The sequence below is a fragment of the Amblyomma mixtum genome, chromosome 4, assembly GCF_055824585.1.
Source record: "Amblyomma mixtum isolate Tamu chromosome 4, ASM5582458v1, whole genome shotgun sequence".
Lineage (NCBI taxonomy): Eukaryota > Metazoa > Arthropoda > Arachnida > Ixodida > Ixodidae > Amblyomma > Amblyomma mixtum.
The window spans coordinates 82,072,517-82,089,351 of NC_143015.1; positions in this window are offsets into that span (position 1 = coordinate 82,072,517).

Genomic DNA, 16,835 nt, shown 5'->3' on the forward strand with positions numbered 1-16,835 from the left:
ATTGCTCTTAAAAGGCCCAGGGTATGTCTTTGGTTCTTTCTCGTGATTTGAGCTGCTTCTAACCTGCGCATAACATACATGCAGATTTGTTTGTTGTTGAATGCTCTTGATGTTTTTTGGAAGAGGAAGACCACACACACACTGTTTTGCATCGCATGTATTCAGCATGCACATTTCACCAGTTGGGCACAGCATGGCACCCATTTCGACCTTGAAGCAGTGCGTGTACTGCATACAATACAAGTGGCACAGATGTAACGCACTCAGTAGTGCCTCGTGATGCACAACTTGTGCCACACAGAGATGACAGAAAAGAACAGTTGTACAGTGCTAAGTGTCACATGTCTGGCACATGCTGCACAAGCAGAAAACGCTCATTCGCACATCACTATGTTAAAATATGAACCACGACTAGAACAATGGGCTACTGTTGCATGGGACAGTGGTCATAGTAGATTTAGCAGGACTACCAAAAACCTGAATGCAAAAACATCCACATATCACAGATGATGCAGCATGAAAACAGAAAAACGTATTTAAGTATTACAGCTGATGCAGCATGAACAATGCAAAAACATTTACATACCACAGATGCTGTAGCATGAACAATGAAAAAAATATTTGCATATGCGTATCGCAGATTCTGCAGCCCGAACAATGTAAAAAGCATCTACATATCACAGATGATACAGCAGGAACAATGCAAACAACATTTGCCTATCACATATGCTATAGCATGAACAATGCAAAAAACATTAACATACAACAGATGATGTAGCATAAACACTGCAAAAAAACATTTGCATATAACAGATGATACAGCATAAACGCATGTGACTACTTCAGTTCAATGATTGTTGCATGGCTGCATCCCTATGACAGGCGTGTTTGCATATATAAAAATTCAGACTGCGCTAGTGCACCGAGTGATGGCAGTGCACATCAGCGTGCATAACAACATGTTGTTACTACATGTTAAGCCCCACAAAAAAACAAACAAATTCTTATACCTATAAATCGTAATGTGAACATCACAGTTGCAGGTACACGCATGAAATGTACGCGTGATGGAAGAAAAAGGCAGGGAAAATTACCTGCTAACAACATGGTTGCATGTAGAACAGCTTGTACACCAGGCACACGGTAGGAAAAAAGAAATGCAAATACATAGCACAGTTTGAGCACCTGGGAGAACACAACTAAACCAATTGAGGAATTGGAATTGAGACCAGCTTCTGCACCTGCCAAAAGCTTGGAAGGAAACAGTGAGAATACACGTGCAGTTTCTGCGCCTGGCGCTAGTGGGAAACAAAAAGAATTAAACGCACACAGTGTGTGCACGTCACAAGATTAACAATAAAGAAGATGAACAAAAAAATTACACGGATGCGTCCGGCGACTGTGTGCGGTTGAGGATTAGCACGGTGAGTAGCCCGACACACGGAGCAAGCAGCTGCTGTCGGGCCGAGTCCTGTCCCCGCGACTCCGCAACAACAGCTGCCATCTGCTGTGTGGATGCTGCTGCCTGCTGCAGTGCGCCTGCCGCATTGCAGCTGCCACATCTGCCATGGTGGCAGTTTGAACAGTGGTTGCTGCAGCCACTGCTGTCTGCATCTGCAAAGGAAGGGAGCTTGAAGTGCACTACCCCGGGTGACTGAAGAGGGCTGGTTTCACTTCCACGGTAAACATGATGCGACCAAACCTCACACGCGTGCATTCCATATGGCAGCGACAGAACGCCAGGCTCTGGAATCCATGTGTCAAGGGTACGCACTGTGTCAAATAATGACACGAAACATAAATAAAAATTTGGTGGATGCTTAAGCTGCAGTTTTTAAGTAGAATGTGGCAGCCTGTTGCAGCGCTGCCAGGGAGCCAAGGCATGGCCGTGCGCACAACAATCAGTCATTTTCAAAATTGAATACCCATGCATTATGTTATATTTCTGTGCAAAAATACGAACATTTTGTCTGCACATACCTGATTGTTGCTCTCAATGAGCCTTTCCATGGTATCGAGCAGCCGCTGTTGGAACTCGGCGTCCTGGCGGTTTCGTGCCTCCGCCAGGTCAGCGCTACGCCGAGTTTCTAGCAGCAGCTCCTCCACGGTATCTTCCTCCGCCCGCCTACTGTTGCGAGGCGGGCGCCTTCACCCAGAGCTTGGCCCCGGCTGTGGCTGCTGGGGGGCTGTCAGAGGCTAACATGCACATATTACTCAATGCAGTACACGTAGAATAAGCAAACTGATCTGTACAATTTTTGAGAGAACTATGGACATGAATACACACGAACAGGCCCATACACATGCATACGCTGTCAGTGATGCAACGAACGTGCCATTGTAGCAACATATACGCTGTGCGCATTGATTACACCAATGGGTGCCATCACAGTCCCCACTGCAAAAGGACAAAACTTGCTTAAGTTCCAGTTCCTGATGTACAGGAGAGTTTTGCAACCACTTTTGGATGATTTTGATTATACATATTGCTCTGCAAATCATACTGAGGCCGAGCAGCTTCCAACCCGGGTGCTAAAGAGGCTACATATTTTGCAGGCTGACTCACTGGCTTCTTCGCTCAGCTCCTCAGCAAGGAGGTCCCCCAGCAGCACACTGTCGACGCTGCTGATGGTGTCGTCTGTATGAAAGCATTACAGCAGAACTGATCACTGGATAGTTGCACCAAAGTGTGCAGTGCACCATAGTAAAATGAACCGCTTCTTCATTTGCGGTGCTACGAGAACCAACAAATCCCTAGGAACAGAACAAAAACACCACCATCAAATGTGGAAACTGCATATGCAACCTCCACTTTCTGCATTCGAACTACTCAAAAGGATTTAACTTCTTCTACCTCAGGCTCATCTGTTCCATGATATTCAAACCCACACATGCCACGGACAATGCGCACAACTTACACGCCATTCAGTTGATTGATGAAATGGTTTACCTACCCACTTACATTGGAGACAGTAGTGGAGGCGGCGGTGGTGGTGGTGGTGCTGCTGCTGCTGCTGCTGGTGCTTCAGGTGCTGGGGGTCGTGGTGGCAGTGGAGCTGCTGCTGCTGCAGGAGGCTAGGCCTGCGAGAAGGCAAACAGCCCTACGTTTACACATGCATACCGCAGAGTTCATCTCGATGGTACATTGTTCACAGCACATGACTTTCTGAAACAGTAAAGAATCCCTCTTTACCACCAAGCGGGAAGCTGTGGAAACGTTTATAACCTTACTACGATTCTTTTACAACATTGGAAACGCACCTGGCGCCTGGCAATGGGGAAAAAGGCTTTCCCCACTCCCTTGGCACTGGCCCACCCCAGGATCTGTATGATGCGGCCCCCAGAGTCAGGCAGCTTGCCACCTCCAGTGCCCCTGCGACCGAATGCGAAGAGGCACGTTACTGCAACATTTCACAGACCAACACTGTTGACAGGCTCACCCTTGGCCAGCCCGCAGACTCGCCAGCTCCGCCCTTGTGTGGCAGCACATTTGCCGCCAAGACTGCCACCAATGCTCGGCGGTCTTGACAGCCGGGTCCCAAGCGGTTGAGGCTCTCCGCAAGCTCGTCCGAGTGCGCGCTTGCGGGCCGCGGTCATAGAATTCGTAAGCTCCGTCGAGGCCCGCGCCAAGAAGGTATGCTGCTACAAAAAATCGAGCATCTCTTCTTGGGCAGCAGACATGCGGGGTCTCTTCGGCGCCATGGCAGACTAGATTTCCCGCCTATTCTCTCAGAGAATCAAACAACTTCCGCAGGGAATAGCGAGGAGTTCTTTCTGTAAACAGGCAATAGTGTGGACTACACAGCTTGGGGTCAGGGTAGTCGCTTTACGAGAGGGAGCGTGTGCGTGCGCTGTATTCCAAGCATTATTTTTCGCGACTATCGCTTTAATGCGAGCATTTAGGCATCGGTCCGGAAACAAACAGGGTCAGGAAATGTACTTTCTGCTGTCCACCTAACCGTTTTGCTCTTCCTTGTTTGTTCCCGTGATCGTTTTCGTTACTCAGTCATCTCTTTGCCACAGCTATACCTATAAACAAAATACGCATGTGCGAGCGTACAACATTTATTTTTCCCCACAAATCACACCTCATGGTCGTCTTCCATTTCCTGTGGGAATACAGACAGACAACCACCTCATTGACCACTTTGTTAAAGTGTGCACGTCGGGTCTTGTAATTTGTCAGTAAGCGGTTCATAAGGTGCGTTACTTTTGATGTGTTAATGTACTGCTAATCTGTCATCAGTAGAACACATCCCCTTAGTCAATGTTTTCCTAGCTACCTTTTTATATGCATGCTAACAAGATTCTACCCGAACGCCCTATGAAAGGTAGTTGAGAGCTCTGAAATGCAATGTGCAGAAATGTTTCAATGCAAATTCTTTACTAGTCCCATTATGATAAAACCCAGCAGCATGTGTGTGCATGCTGGGATGGTACATTTTTAACCTGCGTCTTTCGGGTCAGCAGCCGAGCGCCGTAACCACTGAGCCACCGCGGCGGGGCGCCTTGCAGTACAGCAAAAGATAGCTTCAATGTCTGTTGTGCTCGCTTTTCTCTGACTAATTGCAGTGAAGCTATAGTTTTTCTGAAACACTATTTATGGCCATAAAGGGAGTTATTCCCATTTCATCGCACAATTTTTTCTCTTACGAGCTTCTCAGTGACATTGAGTTTGCAGCCCTATTGCAGAAGCTTCCACCAAATTCTTGCAGCCTCAGCACTTTGTGGTGAGCAGCTAAATGACAGTTTGAAGTAGCTGTTTTATTGATGTGTTTAAAAATGAGGTGGCAGTCAGCTCTTCACAGCACAATACTCATATGCTTACTCATGTGCAGTGTATTGCTTTGCTGGGGAGAAGCGGCTCAGTGTACACGTACTGTGAATCGCCTCGAATGGCCCACTTTATTGAACCAGGTTGAAACAAAGCTGTTTGGAAACTGCTGGGACACTTTCCAGGTAGCACTTCTGCAGTAAATGTCAAAACTTCATTACGTTAATATCTGAACACGAAGAGAGGTAAACTTTTTGATGGAACCACTGATTTGTGCTCAAAGCAATGAGAGCAGAAGTTAAGACTTGTCATTACAGCTGGGTGATAACAACAGCAAGATGATGTACCCCTTTTTGATTACCTCCATCGCAGATGACGTTGGATTTGGGAAACCAGTGATTTCTCGTTCTTCGATACTTTTGTAACACTTCAGAGTTTACAGAGCAGAGTAAAATGAAAGGCTGATTTCCATACGCAGTGTGCAGTCTTAATCATGGTTAATGATAGGCACTATGAAAGCTGCCTCTCTTTGCGATACATGTATGTATATTAATTTGCAGTGGGAAGACGCCAAGCTTAAGATTTGTTATTCTTGCCTTTGTTTCGAGTAGCTTTCCTGAATAACAAGTGTAAGTGAGAAACAGAGCGAAACTAAATTCTTCAGCGAACACTCCTTTTCTTGCAGCTGCATTCCCTAATTGTACCGAGCAGGGCTTCTCACACTCTCTTGTGTGTGTTGCAAAAGCCTAAAGAAAAACCATTTCGACAAGAGATGTCGAGGAGCTCTGCCGAGAGTTGATGCATTTTTTCTTATTATTCTGTTTGTTTTTGAGGTGAAAAGCCCCTTCTGACATTTCTGATGACATGCAAGTCAGTTGTGCGACAGTTAGCAAAGACATTGCTGCTTGCCTTCTGGCCATTCTGCAACATATTGTGTCAAAGACTGTGTGAGCATTCATTGTAACATGTCCTGCAAGTTTGCCGGCAGTTCCCATAAACTTGTGCTTGCTTTCTGTTCAACAAGCGTATACATACTTTTTTGTTCAGAGAAGTCCCTCAATGACAGACTGTGTAACAAGGTTACTAGTGATGAACGGTTAACAGTTAACATCATGGGACTCAGGATGGCAGAACGAATTATAGGAAGTTTGACTGCATCATTGCATCATTTCATGGCTCATCAGTCCACTATTGATATGCTGCTGTTGATATTACCCGTTTCATCCTTGTCAGGGCACTTGTCCAGCGCTGTTATCATGATCACTCTGGATTTTATTTAGATGATGAGTTCTGTTGCTCATGATTGAGTCGAGACTGTGGCTGTCTGCCATGCTGTGGGGTAAAACACCAGTGCAGGTATGACTTCTTTTATTCCCCCGTAGTGCCTGTACAAGAGGTTAATTTTGTTAATGATATTTTGTACTTTTTATGAAATGCCTGAAATAGTTGCTTAAGCAGCTGTTTCTTGAGTGCTCTAGTAATCTAGATTCAATGTGCTGATTCCGCGTGCTATACATATCTGGATGCATGAGAAGAATTTTTGATGCTCAGGCAAGACATGATTGGCCTGGCAGGGGCAGGGCATAGTTAGCTTAAGAGCAGACTAGATTAGATAACACCTGGTAGTCATGGCCCTGAAACTAGACTGTTTTGTTTTAATAAACAGCACTGTTTCAAACAGCGACAGCATTCATTACTTCATGATTCTAACTCAGACTGGAAGCCACAACAGAGATTCTGTAAATGCATCTAGAGGCTTGTGTTATGCATGACCCTGTGAAGTTGTCATTGTATGATGTTTTTACATGTGCTTGCTGTTTTTTGTAATGTACGCAAAGCGTAAAGGAAAAAAGTCCCAAGCACTTTTTGTTATATTATGCAACAATGATTATTCACAATTGTATTTATAAGCATGATAAACACAACTTCTTGCTTTTGGAAGGGCGATGCCAGATTACATCATTTATTTTGATGAAATTTTTACGAGGACTTAGCTGGTCTCATCGAAGTTCCACTTTTGTCCAGCCAGGAAGTACGCCCTCTTAGGTGTAAATCTACTCAAAAAGTTAACGTGCTTGACCTGATGTTTTGTGCAAATGATGCTGGCAGCAGATAGCTTGGCACCTGATGCAGTTTACACAGCATACACATCAATACGCTTGCCTCCCAACCACATATCAAGCTTGCACTGCATGGGTGCTCACATATTCTTCCCAAGTAGCTAAATAATCAGGTTTCTGGGTTTTCAACCTGTTGCAAAAGGCAGGAGATATGTTTATTTCAACAAGTATTGCATTGGTTATAGAATGTTGACAGTGAAACAGCAAGGTTTTATTTGATGGGTTCCCCATGGCAGTGATTGTTCAGTTCGTGCTGTTTGTATTGTAGCTAATAGTTTGGACCGTGGTGTCTGATCTCACTAAAGGCCCTCGTCAGTCTATGTATGGCTTGTTGCACTGTTCAGTATCTTCGTGTATGTCGTGACTTCGTTATTTAAGGCATTCATTCAGAAGATAAAACTGAAAATGGTTAAATTATTACTTTGCAATGATTAGGCAGTTGGGACAGCCTACAGTGTGTCTAAAACTTTCTGCTGCTTCGGAAGTCACTGAAACTCAGTCTGCCGGAGAGGCATCCAGTGACGAGTTCACGGAAAGGTACAGGAAAGCTGTGTGTCCTCCGAAGATAGAGGTCCCACCTTCTCCCTATCGAATCTGCCGTGTTGTCATTAACCATGGCTGGCCAGCTAAAAGCCAGCTCTACAAACGTGGAATGATCACCGTTCAGCCCTTCTACAGAGACTGCGATGTTTACATGGCTTCCATGAACAATATCCGTTTGTTTCTTTCAACAGAGACATTTTCGATCCCTACTGAAGTTTCAGGTCAAACCAGGAGAACTAGAAATTGACGAAGACGCGCTGACTAATCAATATGCCGCAACATTGGTGAACAACGAACCGGCGACCCAGATAACCAGGTGGTATCCTCTGGACATCCACTTGATATCGCCCTGAAGATATCAGATATCCATATGATGTCCATTAATACCCACATGATGTCCACTGGACATCCTCTGGACAGGTGTTTTGACACAAAGTGGCAATCCACAGAATGTCCTAGGGAGACCCAATAAGATGGCGAGAGGATATCCTGTCAACATCTTCAGTACATATTTTAAGTTTCCTTGCGATGTCTTACTGACATCTCCTTTCAGTCTTCTGGGTGTCCAGAATGACAGTTATTCCCACTGAACATTAAATATGCATGCACCTTGAACACCCCTTCGAATTTAGGCAGTTGCTTCATGCACATATAAAAAACTTGAACTGACAAGCTAATATCTTTTTGAAATTTTTATTTCAAAAATGCTTGGTCCATTTCTCTTCATTCACCACTTCCAGTGAGCTGTGAAAATAAGAAAAAGCATAAACTGATGACAAGTATACCATGGAGCAGTTTTCATGCCCACACAAGTGAACAAAAAACTTGAGTACTGCACAAGACTGCTGGGGGCTAATCATGGTAAGGTTGGATATTAGAGAAGTTACACATGTGGCCAGAGTTAATGCCACAAATATTAACAAGGCACAGCCAAAAACCCTTCCGGGATGATGAGAGCACCTGTTATCAGGGGCCACCTTAATAGAACACATTGGAGGCAACAAGGCATCAAAAAGTGCATGAATGAGTTGGTTAAACGTTAACGCTGGCCACTGGTTAATGCTGGCCACTTATTATGTATGTTAGTTCAAATAGGAAAGACGTTAAAGAGAAAAAAATGAAGACATTGAGGAGAAAAAAATTGTTCAAGCCAAAAGACTTTGAACTGAAACGCTAATTTAATGAAACAGTGATGAGGAAAGTACTTGCAGGAGTCAAGGGCAGGCAAAAGTGGTTGTTATAGCTGCCTTGGGAGAATTTCATGAAAAACCTCGGGTAGGTAGAAAAACTCGGCGGGCTTTGGTAATCATGTTTGTGCAGCATTGAAAGAAAAAAAAATGGAAAAAAGTAGCTGGTCCCTACACAGGGTTTTGGTAATCATGTTCGTGAAGCATTAAAAGCAAAAAAAAAAGAAATGAAAAAAGTAGCTGGTCCCTACACAGAATCATGTTCGTGCAGCATTAAAAGCAAAAAAAAGAGAAAAAAGTAGCTGGTCACTACACAGAATCCATCTGAACAACATCCCTACACGGCAAAGCAGGAGCCAAGGCGTGTCAAACGTTGTATGACAGTATGGAAGCAAGGGAAAGTAGTATATATGACTACACAAAAGCAAAACAACAAAGACATCAACCTCACCAAGCCATCGAAGGCAATGACTGAACAAGTGGTGGCATGCCCAAGGGAAACCAGGTAAAAGCAGCACTTTATAAAGAAGACTGTTGGAATTACATAAGTCACACACTATGAAGAATATACAAAATTTGCCGCTCTTCAGGCACAGTCACACACAACGACAACACGCTGCATACGCAAGAATTGTTACTTTGCTAATCGCTGCAATGTCAGACATTCCAATACTTTGTATCTACAATACTGTCTTCGCTGTTCTAATCGTTGCAATGCTCAGTCACTAACTTAGACGTAAACACAAAAACACAAGCCCCTTGCGTTTCGTGTGCGCCATCGATCACTACAGAACTGGATGGAACGCTTAGATCGGCGCTGGGTGCACTGGATTGCTTCTCTGAACGCCCAACAAAAGCGGATTCGCAACCGGGTGATGCGCCACGATCACACGTGTTTTCAAACAGAACTCGCGTTGCTGGCTCGCGCTGCTCCGTCGCATTCCCGCTGCCTTCAAACAGTGAAAATGATTTTTTAGCTATTCTTCTACTAACACGAACTTGCTACGATTTGTGCTTCATTTTAGGCATGGTGAGAAATGCGTACTAAGACCAAAATCAGGAAACAAGCACTTACCTCTCACATGCGCCGCCGCCGACTTCGAAAAGCAATGGACGAACTACAGGCATACAGGCCAGGCCAGCCAGGCGCTGCACAGGCCGTGGTGGTGCCGCATTTACAGCACATGCCCCTAGATTGCGTATTAAATTCAATTTCTGAGTTTATTAACTGAAAGAAATTTCCGTGCTAAGTTTGCTCAAATACTTTACCATTTCGTGTATTACACCGTGATTTTCAACGCAACAACTTGAGTGCGGCAAAATAAAGATGGCGACGACAGCGGTAACAGCGGCGTACGGGACAGCACTTTGGGAGAGCTTCGCTACGGTAGCTAGTTTGGCTCTGTACAAACTGAGTAAGATATATGCAGTAATAAAAATTCTGAAATGACTATTTCAGAAAAGGCTAAAACAACCAACACATTTCAACGGTGCGGAAATGACGAGGGAATAACGAACTAAAAGTATTTATTTCCGCCCATAGCTGGCGCCTAAATCTGCAATCTCTGTGATGTAGGATAATCGCGAGACAGCTCGACGTCCCGGTGCAGACAAAACTTTCTTGCACTTTGAGTTGCCCCGGTATTGGAGTTTCTATAAATAATTTTATTCTCTTAACATTTCTATCAATTCTCAACCCGGTAGAGGTCCATTTAAACTTAGACCTACGGGACCATATGTTCTCGTGTGGCCCGCTTTTGTCATGTGTCAAATTTTGTCGCTTTTGTCAAATTCAGAACAAAATACAGCAGAATCTTGAATAAAGCTGCAAGTAAAATCAAGCGCCGCGGAAAAAAAAATGTCTTCATGACGATATCTTGTCAATATCCTTTTACTGACGTTTGACCGCCGAAAGTCGTCTGGATGTTGCAAGGATATCCTCAAATGATATCAGACATTGTGATTATTTGTGGACATCATATGGATATCAGTGGTTGTCTGGGGATGTGTGCAATCTACTTTGAAACATGCTTCCAGTAATTACGAAAATTTTGTGCAACCCAAAGATCAGCGTATTTCGCCCTTACCATGTCGTGGAAAGTTTTAAGAGAATAGAGGAAGCCCTCACTCTGACCTTCACTTGTGGCTAAATCAACCCAGCCAACCAAGTAATGTTCAGGGGATATCCATATAATATAATTTATAAAATATCAGATGTCCATATAATATTCTCACAAGTTCATATTATGTCCACAGAATATCCATATGAGCTTCATTTTGATAACAGTGGATGTTTATATAATGTCCATATTTTGACCACATATGGTCACTCTGAGATATTTAAAGGACGCTGAATAGATATTCATCCAATATTTTTGTGGGTTGTGGAGGGAGGTGCCGGGTGTTTTACGCTGAGTGTAATGATGCTGTGTCAATATAACAAAGCACTGGGCAAGACCACCATTATTCTTATGTATCTTTATTACCTAGTCAGGTACCCCACCACTGTGACAAAGCCAAGGTGCAGGCACAATCCAAGCAAAATGAGGAATGGCGGACGACTACTCTGGAGAGGTCCCCACTTGATTTCGAGTGGCCTGTGAATATAATGGAGCACAATACATAGTATTAAATAGTAGTCAAGTAACTAAAAAATGCACTTTGTGGAGAAAAACGTGCATGCTAAAGCAGTTTCTGCTTGTAAAAAATTAGCTCCAGAATGACACTACAGGCGAATACAAATGCAACTAGGAATCAAAACTTTCAATGACGTGCTATTTGTACTAAATCAGAGAAATTTTCAGAAAGTGACTGCATTTAGGCGCCATTTATTGTATGCTGTGCGATGTCAGTGCACGTTAAAGAACCCCAGGTGGTCGAAATTTCCAGAGCCCTTCACTACGGCATCCCACATAGCCCGAGTGGCTTTGGGACGTTAAACCACATAAAACAAACTCCGATTCAAAACAGTCCTTATCATTCCAGCGGAGAGAAGACACAAATGGCGAACGTTTTCTAGGTATCGAAACTGCTAAAAAATTGGAAACAAAATTTTTTAAATCCAGATCTATGAAATTGTCACCCTAGGCATCTTAAATCATTTTGAAGACAGATGTGATGTAAGGGCGCATGGGCTCTAACCAGTCAGTGGTTAGGGCACTCGACTACTGAGCCAGGCAACCCAAGGTTTGATCTCGGCTGTACCTGTGTGCATGCAAGGTGCCTGTGTAGCCTCCTTGCGTGCTGCACAGGCACGCAAGATGCCTGAGTAGCAATGCAGTGCATGGTAAAAAGAACCCTGAGTGGTCGAAATTATCCACAGCCCTCCACACAGCGTCCCTCATAGCCAGTCGCTTTTTGACGTTAAATCCCATGAACCAAATCAAACCGAATTCTGAGAAAAACAAATGGCATCAGTTATAGGGCCAAAATCTATCACCAAAACATTGGAGGTCACAGTGCCAAGCTTACGATTTTGTGAAATATATTTGCTCTTTCAGTTGTATACAAAGCGTTCTATCTGCTCAATTAATTAGCCTTAAATGAAACAATTTAAGCTACGCAGACTACGCTCCAAGCTTTGTGAATTTGCAGTGCACCTAATTGTGTACCAGGGGACTAAAAATGTTAGGCTACATGAGGCAGCAAACCAAAAAACTAATAGTGTGCACACAAATGCTCACAAAAATCAAAAGTATCTTTCTCCGTAAAAGTGGATAACACGAGGTGTGGAATGTAACCTTTGGGTATACCAGGTCTATGCAGACAAGCGCACTTTTGGTCATCACTGTACACACAAAAACAGTCTCAAGCTCAGAAAAGGTATAAGGGAATCAACTTGCCTCAGCTTTCTTTGCGTGCCTTTCCTGCAGCTGCTTCTGCCTGCAGGACACATGCTGCAGCCATTTTTTTACCACTCCTTCTATCTCGGCCAGTGTTGTTGAGAACATCTTGTTCGATCAAACAGCATCTATGCAGAACGATAGGACACATTCAGTATGAAAGCACACATGGAAAAAAGAGCCGTGAATGGTCGATATTGTAATAAGTCTGGTTGGTAGATCATAAACGGGGAATGCAGCATGAGGAAACACAGATGGGAACAAAATTGGAATGGGCTGGCACGTATTTTTCATTGCCATTGTGAAAATTGTTTTCTAAATGCATCAGCATGCAATTAGATTTTGATATTACTTAAGCAATACTAGTTGGACTTCCAAAAATTTTTGCTAAAAGTTGTATAATGCATGCTAAAGTACTTATATGCAGAAAGTCAAGGAAACTATTTTTAAAAATAACAAGAACAGGGTACCTGGTTATGAGAAATGCTCATAAATTTGTAACAAAAAGTAAAGCTCCACATTCTAGAGAAAGCGTTACACAGCGTTACTGAATTCAGTCTGAAGTGATGCAGTGTCGGAACCATCAGTTATTAAGCAGTAGATGACACAATCAGCAGCAAAAAACAAGCAGAAACAACACTAAATGAACTGCTAATACAGGTCAGAAAGAGTTAACATTCTAAAGCACATCCTTGAGGCATGCCTGAAAGGATTGGAACACCATAAGAGTTGGTTGCATTAACAGTCAAATGATGTGCAGTTAGAAAGAAAGTCGGCGACCCTGTAGAAAACCAAATAGTCATTGTTGAGGTGCCTTAGTCTTATTGTAGAAACCTGGAGTTTAAAATAGAAACATGCCTTGGAGACGTCTAAAATCAAAGCTCTTTCCAGACCCAGAAGCTATAAATGTATGTTAATCACTACCGAACATTATAAATTGTGCTTCATGAAAGCATTTGTGGACATAAGTTGGGACGTGTGAGAAAACAGGTTTAACTCAAGGGAGTTAATTAGGCAAGTGAAACGTGATTGCTTGAATTTTTATGTGTTATGTTAAGATGAAAGATGTGGCAGTAGTTTGCAATTAGCCTGTCTTTAATGAAGAACTAGAATATATTTGGTGAAAGCTATTTGCTTTCCATAGGTCATGACTAATGACCTAAGAATGAAGCACGAAAAACAGTTGCATACCAGCTCTTTGTCTTGATGGATCAAATGCAGCTAGTGAGTGACTACAGACAGCCTCTTTTCTGAACATGCTCTCCAAAATACCTGAAAATGAAGAGGAGAGAAGAATGGTCACACCCAGTTGCATTACAGGTTTACAATTGGCAACTCTCATTTTATATAATGTAACCCCGTACTGGGGCACACGAACAGTAGCAAGAATTTGCACAGCACTACTTGCATTGACACACTGCAATAAAAAGAAATTTTCAGCAAAAGTTATAGAAACCACAAGCTGAAAGACAAAAATAGTCAAGAACCAAATATCATGAAGTGAGCAACAACTGAAATAGGAGAAAATTACAAGTAAGAAAGAACCCACAAAGGTTTTCTAAAAGCACAAAGATGAAAAAGCAATGTCAGACCGCAAAAGGCAAATTTAAACAGAAGAGCTTGACTAAAAACAAAGCCCAGTTAGTTTTGAAGAGAAGAGCAGCAACGAAAGGGGACCTGTTAGCAAATTTTACACCAACAGAAGATCTACCAAAACTGTCTTCTTGAGCCGCCGGAGACTGGAAACTGTCTACCTTTGTAGTGAGAGTCATAGCATGCCAGGCGGCCGCCACAGGCATTCCCGCGCCACTACTGTACCATGTCTCCGCTTAGGGGACAAATCCAGTTAACTAAACGCCACGCATTTTTAAGCTATCTATGCCCTCCACGAACTGATAAACCGGCTGGTGAAATCGCCAGCACGAAAACTGCACAGTGGCACAAACGAACACTAACACTTGTTTGAAAGAAAAGTGTGCAAAAACTCACCATTATTGCCGTCCTTCACGTAGTCCCCCAGTACACTGCACAATGCTGGCACAGGACGGTATACGACGCGCACAAGCTTGCCGCCACAACGAAGAAAATGTGAATACGCGAAAAAATAAAATGTGCAAAGGAACGCTGAAAGGCACCAAGCAAACATCGCTTCGCGGCCGCCATGGCTAATGATGATGCCCATGGCCGTTGGGCTGCCTAATTTCAATAGAGTTCTAGTTATGGTTCTGGTTTGAAATTCGCGGCGTTTGTGGCTTTCAGTCTAACTTGAGAAGTTTCTTCAAATAATCGTACTGCACATGCATTTGCTTGCATAAAATAAAATCAAAGCATGAAATTGCTGACTTCTTAAATAATTCATTCCTGAAAACTTCAGATTGCGAAAGCAAGAAAAATTAAAATCTAAAGGCAACATAATTTTAATGTGTTTCCTGGTAAGCTGTTTGCACATTTCCAAATCTTCCACTGTGCTGAAAGAAAAACATGTATGAATGTCATCTGAATATCCACTAACTGATATCTGAATCCGATAGTCCTCTCAATATGCAGAGAATATCATACATAGACATTGGACGTTAGGACCATTAGTGGACATCCTCTGCATATTCATGGTTTGCTGGGAAGCACCACATGAAGAGGTCGAGAATGCCTCTACACCCCTTGTAACTCTGGCCTCAGTACACACTTCTCACCATGAAGATGGTCAACTGCATCCTATCTATGACCAGGACATATGGCACAAGACTCCCATTCAAAGGTATGAGGAAAGGCCAGAGAGGATGCAAGATTTGTCCTAAGCTGAGTACAGGGTAGAATACACCAGCACTTTGAAGAAGAGGCAGACAGCAGCCATACTGCGGTGTCGAAATTATAGCTTGGACGATAGCAACTACAAGAGAGAACACATTATGCTTTACCTGCTATTCCGCAAGGAGAATGACATACTGGATGGAAATGCATTCTTCAAAATGTTTGACGATAATGTAGAGGCCATTATGACGATCAAACAAAAGTACTCTGCTGGAATATCGATTGGAGAATTGGTTGCCGCCTGTCAGCACATTAATGAAACCAGAACACGGGCCTCTAGAATTTCGTTTGGAGACGGCCATGACAACAGTGCTATGAATGCATATGAAAGATCGACAAGTTCGTTTGACTGAACGCTCTTTCTTTGTGTTTACCGCGTAAGACCTCACCTGCGACGACCTCGCAACTGAAGAAAGCTTCACACTAAGAGTAACATTTACCACAGCCAAGGCTGTTTGCAGGGTGCCTGGTGCAACTTCTGATGCCAACTTGAAGCACCACGAGAAGACACGCATCGGAGAATGCGTCTTCCAGTGCATCCATTGATTGCACCCTGAGCTTTGCAAGCAGTGTTGACCTCGTGATGCATTTTTGCATGCGCACAGGACACGTGCAGTGCATCACCTCAACAAACATCGTTGGAAGACAAGTGCCCTTCCTGTGACTACACACCAGCTTCTGAGAGCAACTTGAAGCACGACCAGAGGACGCACACCGGAGACCGTCCATACCAGTACAGCCATCGCAGTTTGAGCTTTGCAAGGAGCGACCACCTGGTTATGAGCCCACCTTCTGACATTTCTGATGAAGCCCAAGTCTCCATTCTGGGGATAGGTCATTGCCAAGTTGTTACTCGTTGCCAGACGTCCACACTGCATTGAAACTTGTTGAAGAATGCCCTGCCATTTGGTGTCACATGCACTGGAGATTCGCATAGTGCTTCAACAGAACTGCTGCTGTCTTAGTAGTGTTTTATGCCATATTAGTCAGCCTGACTGCATTTGTAGGACTTGGACTCGTCTTGTTTCAGGAACGATTTACTTTGCCAGCATTCTTTGCTTTACTGGGATGTGTCAGTCTGGCTTCCAAAAAAATAGTTTGTTCGTGACCTGCCTCGAGTGTGATAACAGCTATCACATCGACAACTGTTCAGGGTTAACAATGAAAGCTCACAAGAAGTGATGGTAGTATAAGTCAATGGAAGTGCCAAACATGCAGAATTGAAAACGAACGCAGCAGCCACATGGCCACTAGGCAGACTTCAGCGTGCGAACAGGACTTAACCACCATAGTCAAGGACATGCATGAAAAATTGCGTATCATAATGCCCTTGGTAGAAAAGATCGACTCTCTACTTGAAATAAAACAAATAGTGCATGGTCTTCAAGCTTCCGTACAGCACATGTCAGACAAATATGATGAGGTTCTGGGTAGACTGACAAAGCAAGACCTGGCTTTTTCCAACATAACGGCTCGCATTGAGCGCGTGGAAAAATCCACCCAAGAAAAAGGAAGTTTCGCACCTCAAAGAACAACTCAATAACCTAGAACAATATGGTCG